Source organism: Dendropsophus ebraccatus, chromosome 5 (assembly GCF_027789765.1).
Source record: "Dendropsophus ebraccatus isolate aDenEbr1 chromosome 5, aDenEbr1.pat, whole genome shotgun sequence".
NCBI lineage: Eukaryota > Metazoa > Chordata > Amphibia > Anura > Hylidae > Dendropsophus > Dendropsophus ebraccatus.
This window is the reverse complement of record NC_091458.1, coordinates 39905586-39926430: the sequence shown is the minus strand read 5'-3', so window position 1 is coordinate 39926430 and position 20845 is coordinate 39905586.

Genomic DNA, 20845 nt, shown 5'->3' with positions numbered 1-20845 from the left:
CCTTCATAAATGGCCAGTCAGACACCAGAGAAGCTATTTATCAAACTGGTGTGAAGTGAGGGCCATTGCACACTGAGGAAATCACCTGGATAGTTTGCCGCGGATTCCATGTGTGCTCCCGCTTGACTATCTGCCCATCCCATAGACTCCATTCCATGGTTGGGTGGATTCCACTGTCCGCCTAAAGAAGTGACAAGTGATATGGGAGAGGCAGAAAGGCAGAAGAAAAAAAAAAATTGCAAAACCAGCCGTACATACATACTGTACATAATCATCCAGCATCCAGGAAGAGAACAGCACAGATGCCGCCCCCCCCCCCCCCCACACACACACACAATCGACTCTTCTAGCTCAAAAACAAACTGCTAAGTAGCGACCACCAACTTCTCCCCGACCACCCTTATCTAATAGGGCCAGTGCTTTATTACAGATATATGGAGGAAATGCTTCACCTTTTTTAACTAAATGAAAGTTTTTTTTTTTATAAACACTCCACATCCTGTTTTTTTTTTTCACTTGAGTGACGTCTTTTTTTACCATGTAGATGGGCACTATTATTGTTTGGGACCTGAAGAGATCCGTGTGGGGACACTGTTCTTTGTAGGGAACAAATCATGGTGGCACTACTGTTTTCTAGAGCAAAAAGGGGGGTACTGTTACTGACATCTATAATATTTCAAGAGATCTGAATAGACTAAAGCACATTACTGTTCCTTATTTCCATTTTTAAAAGTTTATTCTTATCCTCTCTGCAAGATCAAATTAATTTGCAGTTGTAGTTTTTACTGTTACCTCTAGATGTCACTGTTACACTGACTCGTCACCACTAACACTATCGTTAGGCACAACTATCAGGTCCTATTTACATGGCTAATTTCATTGCTGATTTCCCAAATATTTTTTATCAGCATTGTCTGTTCTGTCAGGCCATTTTCTACTAAAACCAATAGGATATAGTTTGAAGGTGGAAATGCCAGTGATTTAGCAGAGTACATGTAGACTCTGCATCTGATTTAGCCTCAATTCTACCTGCACACTGCAATCTATTGGTTCAATGGAAAATGCATACAATACTGCATACAAAACATTTTCTATTGGTTTTCCCCATTGGAATGGGAACTTAAAATATGCTGTTAAGAAACTGTGAATTGTATCATTTTAAGGTTATGTTCACACACAGTATTTTTTCTCAGTATTTTGGTCAGTATTTTGCAAACAAAACCAAGACTGAAAACACAGAAAGGCTATGTTCACACATTGTTGAAATTGAGTTGATGGACGCCATCTAATGGCAAATAATTGCTGTTGTTATAAAGCATCTGCAGTTGTTTTGAACTATTGGCCGTTATTTTCATTGAATAGCGGCCATCACCTCAAATTCAACAGTGTGTAAACATAATCTTTCTGTTTTCAATCCACTCCTGGTTTTGGTTCCAAAATACTGAGCAAAAATACTGTTTGGGAACACAGTCTTAAAAATGAGACAATAATGACCTATATGTAATTTCCATCAGGGGATTTAAACCAAAGAATTAATTGCTGGCAGGTTTTTAGACAGGTGAGTTACCCCTAGAGCACAGCTTCAACATGTTTGGGCTCAGAGATTCAAGTATATATGTGTGTGTTCACACTATGGAATCCAGGCGGATAACCCAGTGGATTCTGTTGCTCACCCCCGCCCGTGCGCATCTCCGTCTGCTCGGGCGACATGTAAGTTCTTTGGGCGGACGGCGGGATCTGCCCGACCATAAAATGGAGTCTATGGCACAGGCAGAGATGCGCAGGCAGGGGTGAGTGACGGAATCTGTGGCTGGTTGTCTGCCTGGATTCCGTACTGTGAATGCATCCTACCAGAGTGTTTCTTTCAGACATAACCTGCCTACAGAGGACTGATCTGCAATCAGAGACAATCTTTTTCCATAAGCAAAACCACTCGTGTCCTCAGTTTGGGAGTAATTTTGCAGCTCAGTTCCATTAAAGTGAATGGAGCTAAATTGTAATACCACAAACAACCTGAGGACATGGGTGGAGCTTTTGTTTTTTGTTTCCAATCCTGGATACCCCTTTAGGTCCCACCATATATTATTCATGCTGACTATCTTCTTTAAAAGTACGGCCCCCCCCCCCCCCCTTCCCTTCCAGAAGACAACTTTTTCACAGGCAGTCATGTCAATGGGAAGAGAATCTTGTAATATGGTAAGATAATTGTACCAGACCTGATATTTAGTAGGAAAAATATCCTGTTTATGCTTTTCCCTTCACATTTGCCATCAACCTTGATTTTTTTTTTTTGTTCTCCAAGAGGTTAAAATTAAGAATTCTTGGAAGACGTGCTTTTACCTGCAGGTTGGAGCCTGTCAGTGTCAATCTATGAATGCTGTCATTCTTTAATATGACAAATACCCTGCATATTTCCCCTGGATGAGCTCATCCACATTACACGTTGAAATAGTATAACTCTCAGATTCTGTTTACTACACCTGAAATTACTGAGCCCTTAGTGTATTATATACGAATTCTTCTGGCATTATGTGGCACCTATTTACGCCTATGGGCCCATACTTTACTGTCATGTGCCATTTATTAAAAGAATTGTGGCATGCTCTGTCAAATGCCAGATTATGGACAAAGTGTACTATACAAGTATAACATATCGGGGAGTATACTGTTACATTATATGTAGGCACTATATGGCAGAACAAGGATTGCCTATTGCTCTCTAGTACCGACGTAGTATGTGGGTGGCCATATTCAAGAAAAGAACAAGCCGAGTTTTTCTTCTTCGGCCTGGACTATGTATAGTCAGTGATTAGGATAGCATAATTTATATATATTAGATCCTTCAAGTGGCGCAGACAATCTGCCACTAAATACACCAATACGACCAATCGAGTGGAAATCAAAGGGATGCTCGAAAAATTTCACAGCACTCCCTATCAGCCAAACTGACAAGGGGTCACTCTGGCAGTGAAGGACTTTAACAAGATCCTGTACACAATGGCAGAACTAGCAGACCTTGAACAAACCAGCGTCAAGAGACCCTCTAATAAAGACTCCCAGAAATGGTTTGACAAGGAATGCAAGGCCCTACGTCACTCCCTAAGGACAGCCTCAAACAAAAAGCACAGAGACCCCAATGACAAGACTGCGAGGGAAGCCTATGACACCCTACAGAGGAAATACAAGCGCACCCTCAGAGAGAAAAAACAGAGCTACCTCTCCCACAAGATCCACCGGCTGGAGGACTCCCTCCAGGACAACTCATTCTGGGAGACCTGGCATCATATCAGCACAAAGCCCAAGAAAAACTCTCTCCATATCCAAAATGGCACCATCTGGCTCAACTACTTTGGGGACCTCTACAAAAACATCCCTGAAGAAGAGCAAACCCAGGAACAAAAAGAAATCACCACAAAACTGAGGCACATGGAAGAGGCAATCAAGGACTTCCAGACCCCCCTGGACCGGCCGATCACCACACAGGAAATACAGGAGAACATCACTCTAATCAGATGCAGAAAGGCCAGTGGTGCTGACTGCATCCCGCCCAAGATGCTGAAATACAGCCCGCCAGACATCCACGCTGCACTGGCCAAACTGTTCACCCTTGTCCTGAGCTCCGGACACTTCCCACAAGACTGGAACCGAGGCCTCATAACCCCCATCCATAAAAGTGGGGACAAATACGACCCAGCGAACTACCGTGGGATCTGTGTGAGCAGCAATCTGGGAAAGCTATTCAGCGGCATCATCAACAGAAGAGTTCTCACCTTCCTCACACAGCATGAGGTCCTCAGTAAAAGTCAAGCCGGGTTCATGCTGAACCACCGCACCACCGACCACATCTACACCCTGCACAGCCTCATCAAGACCCACGTCCACAACACCAAACGGGGCAAGATCTTCTCCTGTTTTGTGGACTTTAGGAAGGCGTTTAACGTATGGCACCCGGGCCTATTCCTGAAACTCCTGCAGAGTGGGATAGGAGGGAGGACGTATGATGTCATCAAGAGCTCATACACTGGGAACCAATGCAGCGTAAAGGTGAACGGCAAGAGGACAGCTTATTTCCAGCAGGGCCGAGGAGTCAGACAGGGCTGCAGCCTGAGCCCAACGCTCTTCAACATCTACATCAACGAACTGGCTGCAGCTCTGGAGGACTCCTCAGCCCCCGGCCTCTTTCTGCATGACCGTGAGGTGAAGTTCCTGCTGTATGCTGATGACCTCCTGCTGCTGTCCCCCACAGAGAGCGGCCTCCAAGAAAGCCTGTCAGTCCTGGAGAAATTCAGCAATACATGGGCACTACCCATCAACTCTAAGAAGACCAAGGTCATGGTGTTCCAGAGGAAGGGTCAGAAAAAAGCCTCCATCTCCTCCTCCTTCACACTAAACGGGTCAGTACTGGAGAACACCAGCAGCTACACGTACCTGGGCCTGGAGCTTAACAAATCAGGGAGCTTCAAGTCTGCCATAGAGGTCCTCAAGGGAAAAGCCAGCAGAACCTTCTATGCCATACGAAAGCAACTGTACCACCTCAAACCAACAGTGAGGGTCTGGCTAAAAATCTTTGATGGCGTCATTGCCCCAATCCTGCTTTATGGCAGTGAGGTTTGGGGTCCGGCCACCTACCCAGACCAGTCAAAATGGGATTCAAGTCCAACAGAGACCTTTCATCTGGAGTTCTGCAAGTACCTCCTCCAGGTCCATCGCAGCACCTCCAACATGGCGTGTCGGGCAGAGTTGGGCAGGTTCCCACTATGGTTCCAGGTACAGAAGAGGGCGCTTTCATTCTGGGCGCACTTACAGAGAAGCAACCCAGACTCCTATCACCACAAAGCCTCCCTGAGTCATGGAGCCCAATGTGCCCTCCAACAGGGCATCCACCACCAGTCCAGCCAAACCCCACAACATGCCCTGACAAAAGCCCAAATAAAAGGGGCGATAGAGACATACCAGGGGCAAAATACAGAGGAATGGAGGAGAGAAATAAGTAACTCCCAGAAACTCACCATCTACCAGTCACTACAGAGAGACTACACCATGGCGCCATACCTAGAGAAGCTGCACCACCCCAAACACAGGCAGACCCTAAGCCTCTATAGACTGAGCGCCCACAGCCTGGAGATAGAGACGGGCGGCACAGACAGACATACAAGCCGCGGGAGAGCCGACTGTGCCGGCACTGCGAGCAGGGGGACCTGGAGGATGAGGCCCACTTCTTGCTACACTGGAGCAAATACTCATCCACCAGGGACACCTACTTCCAGAGACTCTCCACCATCATCCCGGACTTCACCTCCATAGATGAGGAGAGGAAACTCCACATTCTGCTGGGGGAAGAGGAGGCCACCATGGAAGTAGCGGCCCAGTATGTCTCCACCTGCCACCGGCTGAGAGGATTATAAGATACCATGGACTGTTATACGCCCTATTATCCCCCAATCCTGCCCTTTACCCCGTATACACCCTCCTCCCCAAATGACCCCCCCCCCCCCTCTCCCCCACACTCCATCAATTATACTCTGTTGCTTTCGCAATGCTAAATGCTTATTTTGGACCTGCCAATAAAGCTTTTTTGAATTGAATTGAATTGAATTGAAAACAATCGGTATACAGATGACATCACTAGTAGTCTTTCAGCGTATATAGTATAAGTAATAGGGCTCTTTGTGTTCATACAAGACAAGGATTTGCTTATGGAGAGTGGGTGGCATATCCGCATTCATTTGTTTGCAATCCATTTCTAACAATCACGTTAATTAATAAAGTGATACATCAGGTCACTATGGGGGTTTTATTCAATGAGTAATGACTTGTCGTTGGTCTCATTACCTCTGTATATTTGTTAACCAGATTATTAAGTTGTTTCACTTTGAATTTGACACTTTTATTGTGATAATTAATTTTTATTGTCTGCAAGTATGAGCGGCCAGATGTGTTAGGGTGAAGTCCTTGTGCAATAGTTAGCTCTTGTCATCCTCAGAAGTGTTTGACTTTTATAAGTTAGAGTCACACTTCTCACCCCATGGGGGGTGAGATTAGCCTTATTCCGTATTATTGCTAATAACTTTAACAACCTAGAACCTTCTGGTAAGGGGGGAGGGGTTAGTATTATTAGCTTTTTGTTTATACCCAGTTTTTCTAGATGTTTCCTTATGTGCTATTAAGTACTGTTGCTGTCTTTAGGGAAACTCTCAGCAGGTTAGACTAATCTAACCTCCTAATAGCACCCTATAGCACACGGGGCGCTGAAAGTAAAGGTAAGTTTCTTGCCTTCATCCTTGGTGCTGTTCCATGCAGTTTGTAGTCTAATCTCTAGGCTAGTAAAATGGTTTGGTGCACTGGGGGCAGGACTAATGCAGACTAGGAGTGTATTGGTGCACTAATTGCGGCAGTCACGCCCTCAGTGCACCAAACTGACCTACTAGGCTAAGAATTAGACTACAAAGTACATGGAAACGGCATAGAGGATGAAGGTGAGAAACATTCCTTCATCCGCTGCACCCTGTGCGCAATAGGGGCGTTGTTTAAATGTAAGTGACAGGAGCATCTCCTGTCACTTACCGATCGGGACCCCCGCAGACATGCTGCAGGGGTCTCGATCGGTAAGTGACAGGAGACCACACTGCCTGATTGCCGGAAGTCTACTGCTTACCTCTAGGCAGTCTGATCTTCTGATAGTGTCTGCCACAGGCAGGCTCTATCAAAAGGTCACAGATAACACTGATCCCTGCTATGCTATGGCATAGCAGTGATCAGTGTATAAAATCTAATGTAATAGGGACTTAAAAAGTGTAAAAAAAAACAAAAAAAAAAACAATAAAAGTTTAAAAAAAATGCCCCAAAGCCCCTCCCCCAATAAAAGTGAAAATCACCCCCCTTCCCATTTTATACATAAAACACAAAAAAATAATAAAGTTAATTCACATATAATATACCGTAGCGTGCGCAATCATCCGATCTATTAAAATAAAACCATACTATTCCCGCATGGTGAACGGTGTGAACAAAAAGCGGTAAAAAAAAAACACAGATTAAATGTTTTTTTTAAATTGCATTTTATGAATAAAAAAATTAATAAAAAGTGATCAATACGTCTGATCTAGAAAATAATGTTACTAATAAAAACTAGAGATCATGGCGCAAAAACTGACACCCCACACGACCCCGTAGTTTAAAAAATAAAAGCGCTATAAGAGTCACACTAGGGCCGTTTTAAATATACCTATTTGCAAAAAAAAAGGTTTACTGCAAATAAAAATAGTAAATCATCAGAAAACCTAGAAAACATGCATATCGCTGTGTTCAGACCGACCTATAGAATAAAGAAAAATTGCCAGTTTTACCCTAAAGTGCATTACGTAAACATGGACCCCCCCCCCCAAAAAAAAAAATTTGCGGAATCGCATTTTTTGACCCAAATTCACCCCATAAATGATATTTTAGGGGTTCACTCATTTATTTTATGGCAGATTGAAAGATGCCATTACAAAGTACACCTGTTCCTGAAAAACAAGCCCTCACATGGCCCTGTAGGTGGAAAAATAAAAGAGTTATGGGTCTTAGAAGGCGAGGAGGAAAAAACTGAAACGCAAAAGTGACAATTGGCCTGTTCCTTAAGGGGTTAAAAGAGTACTCTGGAGAAAAAAAAATGTATTAACTTCAACAATCAATGAACTTTTGTCAGAAAGTTATGCAAATTTGTTTATTCTGTTTAAAAATGTCAACCCTTGTCAAGTACTTATCAGCTGCTATATGCCCCACAGCAAAGGGTGTATTCTTTCCAATCTGACAAAGCGGTCTTCACCACTGTCCATGCTGCCATCTCTGTCCGTGACAGGAACTGCCCAGAGCAGGAGCAAATCCCTGTAGAAAACCTCTCTTAGGCTATGTGCAGACTACGTATTGGATACGTTGTGTGAACATAGCCTTACTCTGCACCAGCATTACTATACATATGTTTTCTTTCCAGCAACATGCCCCCTTAGGGCCTACGTCCTACATGCTCTGTAATTATACTGTCTCATATAGGGAGAATCAGCAAGTGGAGGGTTAACAAGGGACCCAGCGTCTAGCCAGGAGGTCAAGTAAATACAGAATCAAGAAGGGCTACTCCAGGTCAGAAAAAAGATCAGAAGCCAGAAGATTCTAAATCTTAGTATATGCTTCCAACAAACTTCCAGCAGATGTGGTTGGTAAATCTACAATAACTGAATGTAAACCTGTCTGGGATACACATATATCTATCATAAGATAATAAGAAGTAAAATACTAAAAGGGCAGACTAGATGGACCCAGTGGTCTTTTCCTGCCGACAAACTCCTATGTTTCTATATAGCCTTTACTACAACAGCGTTAAAAGCTGAGAGGCTGGTAGACATGAAAACATAAGGACGCCACAGGAACAGTCAGAGAGGCGGAGGAGATGTGCATCATGGAGTAAGCGTCACACACATACATAGAAGCCGCGGGAGAGCCGACTGTGCCGGCATTGTGAGCAGGGGGCCCTAGAGGATGAGGCCCACTTCCTGCTACACTGCAGCAAATACTCATCCACCAGGAGCACCTACTTCCAGAGACTCTCCACCATCATTCCGGACTTCACCTCCATAGATGAGGAGAGGAAATGCCATATTCTTCTGGGGGAAGAGGAGGCCACCCTGGAAGTAGGTAGGTGAAGCAGCCCTTCATGCCTCTTGTCATCCACTGCAATACAATGTGATGTTGCCACTGAGTATTTAGGCTCTCTGCCTATAATAAAACAAGAGAAACAAAATATGCAGTACAACAAACCATCAAACACTATATATAGTATAGTTAAAACGCATAGCAGTATCCACTGAGCATTTAAGGTGATAGACAACTATTTATTAAGAGGATATAGACGTGCAAATGTGTGCTGTGCATTCCTCCCTCTAACAGAATTGTAAGAAGAACTGTCAGTGGCCATTCCCCATAAATCATCAGATTTATAACCCACACAGCTGTAAAGGTGCCCATACGACTTAGACAGATGTCAGCCAAATGAGCGTTCAGCCGACAGCTATTCCTCCTGACTCCACCGTTTATACAGTATGCGTGTATGCATTCTCAATGGGGAGAGGTGAAAAAGTTGCTGACAGACACCTCTGCCAGACAGCCATGAGTGCTGACTATGAAAGGACTTAAAGTATTCCATTTCTTCTGTCAATTAAATTGGTGCTTTATTTCAAATGTAGGTACAAAAGGTCTTCATACGTAAGCATGTCACATTTATCAGGTTCTTTCCCAAAGTATAAAGTCATATGGCAGTACTAACAATCAGAAACCACAGTGGGCCAATGAGGAGACTGAAAGTGATATATATACAGTGGTGCCTTGGATTAAGAGCATAATTCGTTCCGGGACTGTACTTGTAATCCAAATCCACTCTTAAACCAAAGCTAATTTTCCCATAAGAAATCACTGATATGCAGACAATTGGTTCCGCACCCCAAAAATAATGATTTATTATTCTGAATAACATGTAAAACAGATGAAACAAACATTCAGAAACAGCAGAATCTGTGATATTATAAGTTACTGTATAGTAATGGAGAGGATGGGAAACACAAGGACTGACAGAGACTGCAGGGAGCAGGAAGGAATGAGCAGGGCAGATGTGGGCACAGTATAGCAGCGCTCTTTGTCCGGGGAGAGAGGAGTTACAGCTATGGAGAGATTACCTCCACAATCCTGTCCCCTGATGTAAGCCCCAGCCTGAAGTGGATCTGCTATGATTTGGAAGGTAAGGGAGACTTCCGGGGTCAGAGTACAATGCTGTAGACCCCGCTCCCCCACTCGCCCTCTCACCCAGTACAGGAAGCTCTTAAACCAAAGCAATGCTCTTAAACCAAGTCACGATTTTGAAAAACGGTGAGCTCTTAAACCAAAACCCTCTTAAACCAAGTTACTTTTAAACCGAGGTACCACTGTGTATACCACTAAAACAGTATAAAGCTCAAAAATAATGAAAATAAAGAGAATATGAAAAAAAATCTATTCCAGAATTGCTGTTTCGCTTACATCTTCTCCCAGACAACATCCAAAGAATATCAAAAAGTCCCTTTGACCCCAAAATCATAGTAATAAAAACACTCACTGCACAAAAATGAGCTCTCATGCTGCTCTGTAGATAGAAAAATCTCAAAAGTTACAGCAATCAGAACATGGTGATATATTTTTAAAAAAAAATGTTTTAAGTTTTTAAACGTATAAAATGGTTATCATTGTAATCTTACTGTGAATATTGCTAGATGGGGAATGACGTCCTATTGGATTACTGCACATACACATACACGGAATCATTTATGAAAATACTTATGATGATTATGTGTAACTTTCCCTTGAAGGCTTTTGTAATCTCATTGGACCAGTGTGGGGCAAATTAAATCGAATGCACATGAATAGGATAGCACTGGCGCGGGGAAGCCGTTGTCGTGGTCCTCATTTTGAACCACGGCTCGGTTCCTGCACCATGCGGGTTTATTACCAAGCACCGGCCCAAGCTGAAGCACTGGAGGTGGGCCGGCCCGCCCCCGGTGGGAAGAAACCCCCACCCCTCTATTACACTGCTCCATTGATTCTAATGGAGCCACATCACTGAGGGGAAGGCGTTTTCTCCCACTAGAGGCGGGCCAGCCCACCTCTAGTGCTTCAGCTCGGGCCGGTGCTTGGTAATAGACCGGCGCAATATGCAGAAACCGGGCCACAGTTCGAGAAAAGGACTGCGGCACCAGCTTCTCTGCACCGATGCAGTTCTATTCATATGCAACACTTAAAGCGGATATACTTAATGGTACATTCGCTTTAAGGTACCATGGATACCCATAGTTGCAGCTTATGGCCTTTTTGGGTCATTTGAAGTGGTACTCCAAAGGTAAAAAAAAGCTGGGGAGCAGAGGGTGGTGGGAGAGGGCCGTGATACCACAAGAGATACAGGAGACCAGCCGATGACCCTGAGTGCTAGCAATGAGCTGGCAGGGTCTCCTGTATTTCCTGGTCCTGTGGTGTCATGGCCCGCTCAGAAATGCCTTCTCAGCCAGTCCATAGAGGCGGGACACCTCTATAATTACTAATTGACTCAGTGAGTAGTTCATGTTTTATAAAAAGATTGTAATAAAGCATTACATGTATACTCCTGGCATTTATATTTTTTATAAATTGCTTGGGTTGCATAGAAATGACTAACTGGGTTACTCTAATCTACCAGGCTACCTCGGGGGTCCTCCTGTCATGTCTTTGGGTCCTCCAGAGGACCCTTTAATGCTGGATTATTTTACTGTTTAACCCATTCAAGACAGAGCCCTTTGATGCCTGGATGTCCAGGTCATATTAATGCAATGTTCCTCCCCGCCTTCTAAGAGCCATAGCGCTTTTATTTTTCCACCTACAAGGCTGGTTGGGGTGTAATTTTTTTGTGCCATGATCTCTAGTTCAAATTATTATCATATTTGTGTAAACAAAATATTTTGATTGTTTTTAATAAAAAAATTTCTGATATATAATTTTAAAAAATCAGCAGGCCTTTTTTTTTTTGTTTACCCGTTCATTGTACGGGAACAATAATGTAATATCTTAATAGATCAGACAATTCTGCATGCTAAGATATGTGATATCTTTATTTATTTATTTTTTACATATTTTTATTTTTATGGGCACAGAGGTATTTTAAACTTTTATTGGGGGGTTATAAGGGTCTTTCAAATACTATTTTATTACACTTTCTTTTTTACACTTTTATTAATTGTAAAACATGCAATGATTAGATTACATATACTTATCTATGCTATGCCATAGTGTTATCGGCGTTCTGTGCATAGAGCCGGCCTGAGAGGAGACTCTATACACAGAACGCTGATCCGACAGGACGTCGATAAAGCAATCAGGACCCGATCATTTCCTATCAGTCAGTGACAGGTGCTTGTCCTTGTCCTTACAATCGCTATAGATCGCGGCATTTAAAGGGTTAATGACAAGAAGCTGTGTCAGTATCTCCGGCCCTGGACACGCTGATGTGTGCGGGTCCACTCTTACTGCAGCGGCCCAGCACATATCAAAAGCCCCTGAAATCAAGAATGTATATATACGCTCCTGCTGCACGGGGCATGTGCAACAGGAACATATATGCAGTGTCCCAGAATAGAGTTTCTCCTCTTGTTGTTTTTCTCAAAAGTGTATTCTTATATCTCAGTCAGTCAGTATTTTATTGCCTCTGTTCTGGAAACTGGTCCACTGCAAACTGTGTATCCTGTCACCCCCTCAGTATTCAGGTCTACTGTTTCACTCATTTCTCATGTATATTCAGTCCAGTATACCTAATGGTGTGATGATGCAATGGCTTGATGTCACGTGACTGCCCCTGCTGCCATGGTAACCCCAATAGCCATCGCGCTTTGGCTGGAGATACCATGTGACTTCGTCTCTCCCTGAGTCCTGTCTTCTACCTTCAAGGGGACAGGTTGTGTGTCAGTCCTGTCTTCTACCTTCAAGGGGACAGGTTGTGTGTGTGAGTCTTGTCTTCTGCCTTCAAGGGGACAGGTTGTGTGTGTCCTCTCTCCACTGTCATGAGAGAGACACGTGTGCTCTGCTGCTCCAGCGTTACTAGAAGTGTTCCGGTCCAGTCGGGACCTGGCTGTGTCTTCCTTCTCAAGTCCTAAAGATTCTCATCTCAATCCGAGATCTGGGTGCCGATTCTTCAGTCATTCCTCTAATCATCTCCCATCATCATCCACAGCAAGTATTCGTCTCAGCTTCATTCCGCCCAGTATCTTATCCTCAGTACTACTACTCCCATCATTCAGTACGCTACCATCACAGCCTATTGCAGCATCACCCATTACTCTGCCTTATCCAAGTCTGCCGTATACCCGGTTGCACCCGGAGAGACTGTTGCTACGAGTTACCACCGTTATAATAAATACACAACTACCGTTGTTTCTGAACTTTGGCATTGGTGTAATTATTGGTGCCCTGACTAAAGACAACGAAGAATTGCTCGGCCTCCGCTTGATAAGGTTCCCGGTTTACAGCTGCTATCCCTTGTGCCCATACCGTGACATACCATCAGGCAAGTGGCTAACCGGGTCCCTACCTAGTACTACCATCTACCACTACACTCAGCAGAGTGGCCCAGCGCATATATATACACGTATGGCTGACGTAAAGGGGTTTTTTATGTTCACCTAACCTCAGATGCTAGCATGCACAGTACATGGACATAACTATAAGTGCATGTCCCATTGCGTATTTAACTTTTCTGTATGATAATGAAAGACTGTTCACTCTTCCTGTATTTAAGCTTCACTGGCAAGCAGCAAATATAGTTAAGATAAGCTAACAAAACAGTATACATGTAAACATTCCTCTGCAAACTCCTGGTTTATAGAAGTATAACAAATGCAAACAAACTACAATAAAATGTTATTTTAGGTAACAACAGAAAACATCATAATTCCTGGGTTCAATCTTGGTCAAAGGAATTCACCATATAAACTTGAACTCCGATTCATGCTCATGATTAATTCTCCTACAAAAATGTATTGTGTTCATGTTTGAATTATATAAATCTGGATACATTGAAAAGAGGTGTACAGTAGGATGCATTCTATTCAGGACAGAAGACACGAGGGTAGACCCACTATGTCACTATAAGACCTGGCTTAGGGCTACACTGGATAAGGAGTTTAGCTTAGGGGGTATGTGCAAGAAATTACCAGGTGTCATCCCTGGAGAAGTCAACTAAGATCAGTTAAAGGGGGTTTCCAGTTTCCTTAAAAAATTGCCCTGGGGCAGGGGATTGTAGTAGAAAAAAAAAAAAGTATACTTACCCCTCCACTCGCCCCTAGTCCAGCACTGTCTCTGCTTTGACATCCCCAGTGATGTTACTATACAATGTACAGGAAAAGCTGCAGCCAATCACAGATCTCAGTAGTCACAAGAAAGAGGAAGTGCATGTGATTGCTGAAACAGTTATTGCATGTAGTGACCAGAGACTCCTGCCAGGGACTGCAGAGCTGGACTGGGAGGGAGGGGGGGGGGGGGGGGGGGAGAGAGTATAAGCTTACAACTTTACATCTCAGATGCCTTCCATTTGTCTAGCTTTCATAGAAGGTTTCGTTACAAACATAGAAGATTTTCGGAAGAAATAGACAACCCGGACCACCTAGTCTGCTTTTAAAATATGTCCTTTATTATTGTCTTAGGATAGGTATATGTTTATTCCAGGTAGGTGTACATTCACTTACTACACATTTACCATCCATATGGTCTATTTCAAGTATCTACTACTCTTTCAGTAAAGTATTTGTAAAAAATAAAAAAACAAAAATTGTGCCCTTTGTTCTTTTGTTCAGTTTTTCAATTACATATTTACCAACATGTTAGGTTTCACCCATTGTGTCGGTACTATAGCTTAATTTTATACAGAGCCATAATAGGACTACATATACTGTACGTGCATGAATTCATATATTTTTTTCTTGTTGTTGTTCTCAGACTATGAACAAGCCCAACAGAAGTATACTGACATGCCCAGTTTGATGCCATATGTTCAGAGGTATTGTGGGGAGATGCATAATAGTAACTAAACAGCATAATAGCATTTGCTGTAGCGGAAATGATTAACAAACAGTTGAGATGCAAAAAATGGTTTTTTTGAGGATCAGAAAACTTGCTGAAGAAATTGTTTGGGGAAATTTTCTGTACAAAAAATAAACTTTTTTCCAAATGCTAGTTTAAAAATATAAAACACAGAACAAACTATTTTTTTTTTCCGTTTGTGGTGGTTTTTTTTTTTATTCTGATGGCCCATTTTTTTTTATTTTGATGGCCCATTAGCCTATTAGAATGTAAAAAAAATATATAGAAAAAATGCATGTCTAAAATTGCAACAGGAAAAAAACACTTGTAAAATCTCTCTGCAAATATTTTCTTTTTTTTTTTTTTAAGGCCAAAAATAAAATACCACAAGAGAAGGACAGCCTTTTATCTGGCTTGACATAATTGTGTACACACGTGCAAATGTTAACAATCCCTGGCAACCCTAATTTTCTGCACACTTTTGTTTCCTGTGTCCGTAAATCAAGTCTGATCGGAGACAGAGGACGTGGTATGTATCAGGCAGCACATTCGGCAGTCACTCAATGGTATTTCAACCAAATTCTTTACAGATCGACTCATAAATTATTGTAGCTGTTTTCTGAGGATGCCAACAAGTTATATCATGTCAACATTGTCATTAGGAACCATGTAAACAGGTCTGATTTCAGTGTAATATGCTGTGAGCCTTGGCTCATTCATTGGTTTATTACTACTAATGAACCATAGGTATTCCTTAGGCTGGAAATAGACTTATTTTACTCTCACTACAAAAAAAGGAATTGATATTGATATCCACTTTTACGGGCTTACACTCATGGGCTATGTTCACATGATGTTTTTCTCTGGTTGTTTGATACTTAAAACAACGGCCATGCAATGACAGTGGCTGGAACATTATTCTAGTTCAGGTAGACTGATTGCGTTTTGGATTGTGTTTTAATTGAAAAGTCCATTGAATTTCATAGTAAAGACGAAAGTACGGTGAAAATAGAAAAAAATGTGTGTGAACAACTACAAATAACATCGGTTGTTTGCAAAAGATGTCCGTGAATAATTATCAGGAATATTATTTTGACATCCAAGCAAACAATGTCTGTTATTTAATACACTGTGTGCATTAGATGTCCGTCATTCCATTCACTTCACTTCAATGCACTCCATTAACGTCAACTAAAATGCAGACATAACGGACGTTATTATAAAAAGAAAAAGTGGACGCCCAATTTAAATTAGTGGGCCCTACATTTTTCTGTTATTTGCAGATCCACAATTAAAGAACATGTTAATGTAGCCTTTTTGGAAGAGAGCTACTTTACATATCCTATTTTCCATATGCCTTTTGGTGCTCTCTAGAGATGAGCAAACCTCAACCGAGCTCAGGTTCGTCTGAACCCACTTGTTCTGCATTTGGTTACCTGCGGCTGAAGAAGTTGGTTGTAGCTGGGGTGTCCCACTAGGGGTGTTACTGTTCACACCCTTCGCAAAAGTCGGTACTTTTTGTGGTCTTATTGCAGCCAAAGTAGTATTAAGGGATGACCACTAGATGTCGCTATATTATGTATTGAAGTGTGGAAGCTGCACAGCTGAAGTGTCTCAAAGGGTTATTGTATTTATGTGTACCAGATTCTGTGAACCAGTAGGATTTTTACTTTCTTCTGTCCTATCGCCTTTTTCCTTTCTGCTCTTCTGTTGCACTCTTTCCACCCAACCACAGCGCACCTTACACGCTGGATAGTAAGTTTGTTCCTTGGGTGAAGGAGGAGTCTTAGCTGAGCTTCTGTGGAGAAAGGACGCAGCTCAGATAACTTTCCATGGTGGTTCTACCTGGGCCCTGGCCCTCTGCCAGGTCCCCTCTACGAAAGTGTAGCTCAGTCTTAGTCAGGTCCTGTGCAGATAGGACACAAGACAGGAAAGTCTCCGCTGCAGCCAAGCTCTCTCAGGGACATGAGAACAAGTATCCAGAAGTGTGCAGTCTAGGCTCAGACTCATTTATAGCTAGAAAGTTGGCACTCCGTCACGTGGTGCCCATGGATACTATCACAGTGTGTAAGCTTACTTGCAAATGGGCTGTCCTGCCCTGCTGTATGTGTGCACTATGTCGTGTGAATAAATGCACATTTGCAAGTAAGCTGTGGTGAAGTGCCGGGACTTTTTTGCTTAGGCTTAGACTCATGAAGTTAACTCCTTTCTCTCAAGCAACTATACAAAGTATGATGCAGTGTTAAACCTCTCAGGAGAGGACTAGTCAACAGATCACTTTAACCCACGCTGTGGACTAGGAGAAACGACAGTGCAGGACAGTATCCACTACAAAGCCAAAGAGCTAGAAACTGATCCGGATGGAGCAAAGTTACTGTAAAAGTCTATGAACTCTCTCAGCCAGGGAACCCTCAGCACTCTGCTCATCCCAGGTAACAAGGTCTGGGGCCTGTGTCTCTTATTAGTATGGTTCAGCCAACGCTAGTGGGTAGAAGGTGGTGTGAAGACTATAGAAAGGTCAATACTAGAGATGAGCAAACCTCGAGCATGCTCGAGTCCATCTGAACCCGATTGTTCGGCATTTGGTTAGCGGTGGCTGCTGAAGTTGGATAAAGCCCTAAGGCTATGTGGAAAACATGGATATAGTCATTGGCTGTATCCATGTTTTCCAGACAACCTTAGAGCTTTATCCAACTTTAGCAGCCACCGTTAATCAAATGCCAAACGATCGGGTTCGGATGGACTCCAGCATGCTCGAGGTTCACTCATCCCGGCAGAGCACATTACTACATGGGTTGAGACTCTCACGGAACCCTTCTCTCTATTACGCTACCTCAGTACAACCTTACCAACTCTACTACATCCTACTCGGCACTTATCACACAGATCTGGTGGTTCTATGTTTAAGTATTTATTGGAACTCTATCAAGTGTATATCCAAGCTCATCTGTATCACCTGTTGCACATTTGCCAATAGTAAAGTAAGTCGTTCTCTATGGAGTCTGTGATCATTCACTACCACCTACACGGCATATACACACCGCAACCTTGGGACATCTCCCCTTTCTGTGGGTGGAGGGTCATACTATTTGGGAGGGTCATTACACCGCGCTAGCCACCTGTGACTATATCATCCTTGACTACACTATTCCAAGGGACCCAGTAGCAACCTGGCGGGACACTGACCACAGGGGAAAAGGCTACAACTGTCCTTGCACTTTAAAAGCAGGCGTGCCATCACACCTGTGGAGTCCTGAAAAACATGGATACAGCCATAGGGTAACATTGTGTGAAGGACCTCTTAGCAATTCTGTACCTTTGTGGACCTCTGGTCGGGTTCAAACAGCTTCTAATGCTGGGATCCAACCTGTGTAATTCTTGTCACCTCAGGGACTCTAAAAATCTGAGGAACTAGCTCAGACCATCTACTGACTTTTCCCAGGCAACCCTGCTGTAGCCACACCACGTATTGCTGTCTCAACTGTGTAGAAACTGAAAACTGTTCAAGAACCATGCTACCATGTATATGGATGATCCCTTACTAAAAGGTGACCCAGCTACATCTTCACCAACATAACATTCAGGGCACTACCAGGTACCATCAGCAGGCCACTCTATGAGGTTGTGTCCTTCATAGAGGGGAACGGAACAGGAGATCCAGGAGACTAGTGGGAATCCATGAATGATGGCACTGTGCTACAGGGGCGGGTAAGTGTTGCTTTATTATTATGTTCCCACCACCCTCTCTGCACTACATGATTTTTTACATTATGCCTGGCATTCTGCTGTTAAGTTTCTACCATTATCTTCCATTACCATTTATATTTCTATCATTATCTTACATTATGATAATGATCTTTTTATCCTTTAATATACTGCAATGCTCTTTACTACTTCTTTGTATTTCCATAAATTTTCACTGTCTACAGCCCATTAATACTTATAGCCATATAGTCATATAGCTTATAGTCATCCCATGTTTTTCAATTTTTTTGGCATCTGTTCAACTTCTCTGTGTGGATTCTGTAGATTGATGCCCCTGTTTATCTGCTCATGGCTATGTTCAGGCTGCAGCTTGCATTGGTTCCATTACAGTAATGTGTGTATATTAAGAGAGCAAACATGGAAATCATCACGGTTATTGTTTACAGTTCTAAATATTTTACATGTCCGTGTGGTTGAGCACGATAGACACGTTAATCCAATGTCAACTATTGTAACAGTAGAACATATTGTTGCAACTAATGTGCAGACCTGTGTTTTCAGAAAAAAAATATATAAAAAAATGGAACAAAGAACGTACTACCTGGATGGCTGCCCACATACTATTAGTGATAATTTAGACTTTTTTCCAGGGGTGGGCAAGACCGGGAATGATTAATTGGATTCTTTATGTACCAATATATTTGCCCATGAAAACCTTCATAAGTGATCGATTGCATGTTAAATGCATTGGGTGCTGACATTGTGATTTTCACCCTAAACCTGCTGACTAAGGTACAGACTTAGCTTTGGGGTATCCCAAGGTCACAGTCTCAATAAGGATATTCTGGGCAGGCAGCTGGAAGGTGATGTGAAGTAAACACTATGTACAGCAAAGAATTGAAAGATGAGCCTAGACTCAAAGGGCCCTATTCCACCGGACGATTATCGTTCAGATTATCGTTAAATTGTTCGAATCTAAACGATAATCGTTCGGTTGAAATGCAGTTAACGATTAACGACCGAACGAGAAATCGTTGATTGTTTTATAAGACCTGGACCTATTTTTATCGTTGCTCGTTCGCAAAACGTTCGCAAATCGTTCACATTGAATAAGACATCGTTCGGTCATTCGCAGTAGATACAAACGCATTAGCGAAGAAATAGCGAAGAAAAAACGATCGCAAATACGATCATAAGTAACGATTATCGTTCCATGGAAATGAGTGAACGTTTTCAGGTCTTTCGCAATAGCGGTCGTTTGAGATCGTTAATCGTTAACGATTATGCGAACGATAATCGTCTGGTGGAATAGGGCCCAAAGTCAGGAATCAGAAGCAATGAGACAAAACTGACATGGAGATCTGAGACCAGGATGGGGAAGGAGACCAGGGCCAAAAGATCAAAATATAGGGACCTAGAGGGAAACTAGAGGGACAATTGCAGTACATTAGGCGGTAGATGAAGGGATCAATGTGAATACAAATATAAAACAAAATGATCCATTAATCTTGTATACCCAGAGTTCTAATAGGTAATTGGGTTGCTGCAGTGAAACAATAAATACTAATAATACTTAGAAGAGAAAAAAATCTGAAGCAAAGAGGAACATTGTCCAATTCTCTCCTGGAATTTCCTATCCATAGATTAGACAGTGCAGCGGCCAGTTTCAGAAGAGACTGTAATGGGCAGTCCTGGCCCGAGTAACGGTCTAATGACCTCAACTGAAGGTATTGCATGGAAAAAATCTGAAACCAGCCTTATTTTTGCCCAAATGTCTCCATAGGGCCCTTTTACACGGAAAGATTATCTGACAGATTATCTGCCAAAGATTTGAAGCCAAAGCCAGGAATGGACTATAAACAGAGAACAGGTAATAAAGGAAAGCCTGAGCTTCCTCCTCTTTTCAAATCCATTCCTGGTTTGGGCTTCAAATCTTTGGCAGATAATCTGTCAGATAATCTTTCTGTGTAAAAGGGCCTTTAGACTCCTATTACATGAAATGATTATTAGCAATTATCAGCCACCGATCAGGTGCTGAATGAACAAATGCTGATGGCTAATGGTACATTTACACAGACAGATTTATCTGACAGATCTTTGAAGCCAAAACCAGGAACAGACTATAAACAGAGATCAGGTCATAAAGGAAAGACTGGGATCTATCCTCTTTTGAAATCCATTCCTGGCTTTGGCTTCCAAAATCTGTCAGATAAATCTTTCTGTGTAAACGCACCCTGAGTTTTGACTTGCTGAACAAACAGAATTGTTTGTCATCCCCACATCTCGTGCAACTAACAGAAGCAAAGGGCTGCATGAATGATCCAGCAGTTGTTTGTGCAGCCCTCCTTACACCGTGGTCGAGACCTGTAATCGGCACTTGTTTACAGAGAGTTTTGGGCCGATGACAATCCCGCTGCAAGTATGTAATCAAATTGACACTGACAGGAGAGCTATCCACAGCGGTTTTCACTGTGAACAAGCAGCGCGAAATCCACTGCAAATATGTTACGTGTCAATCTAGCCTAAGGCTATGTTCACACAT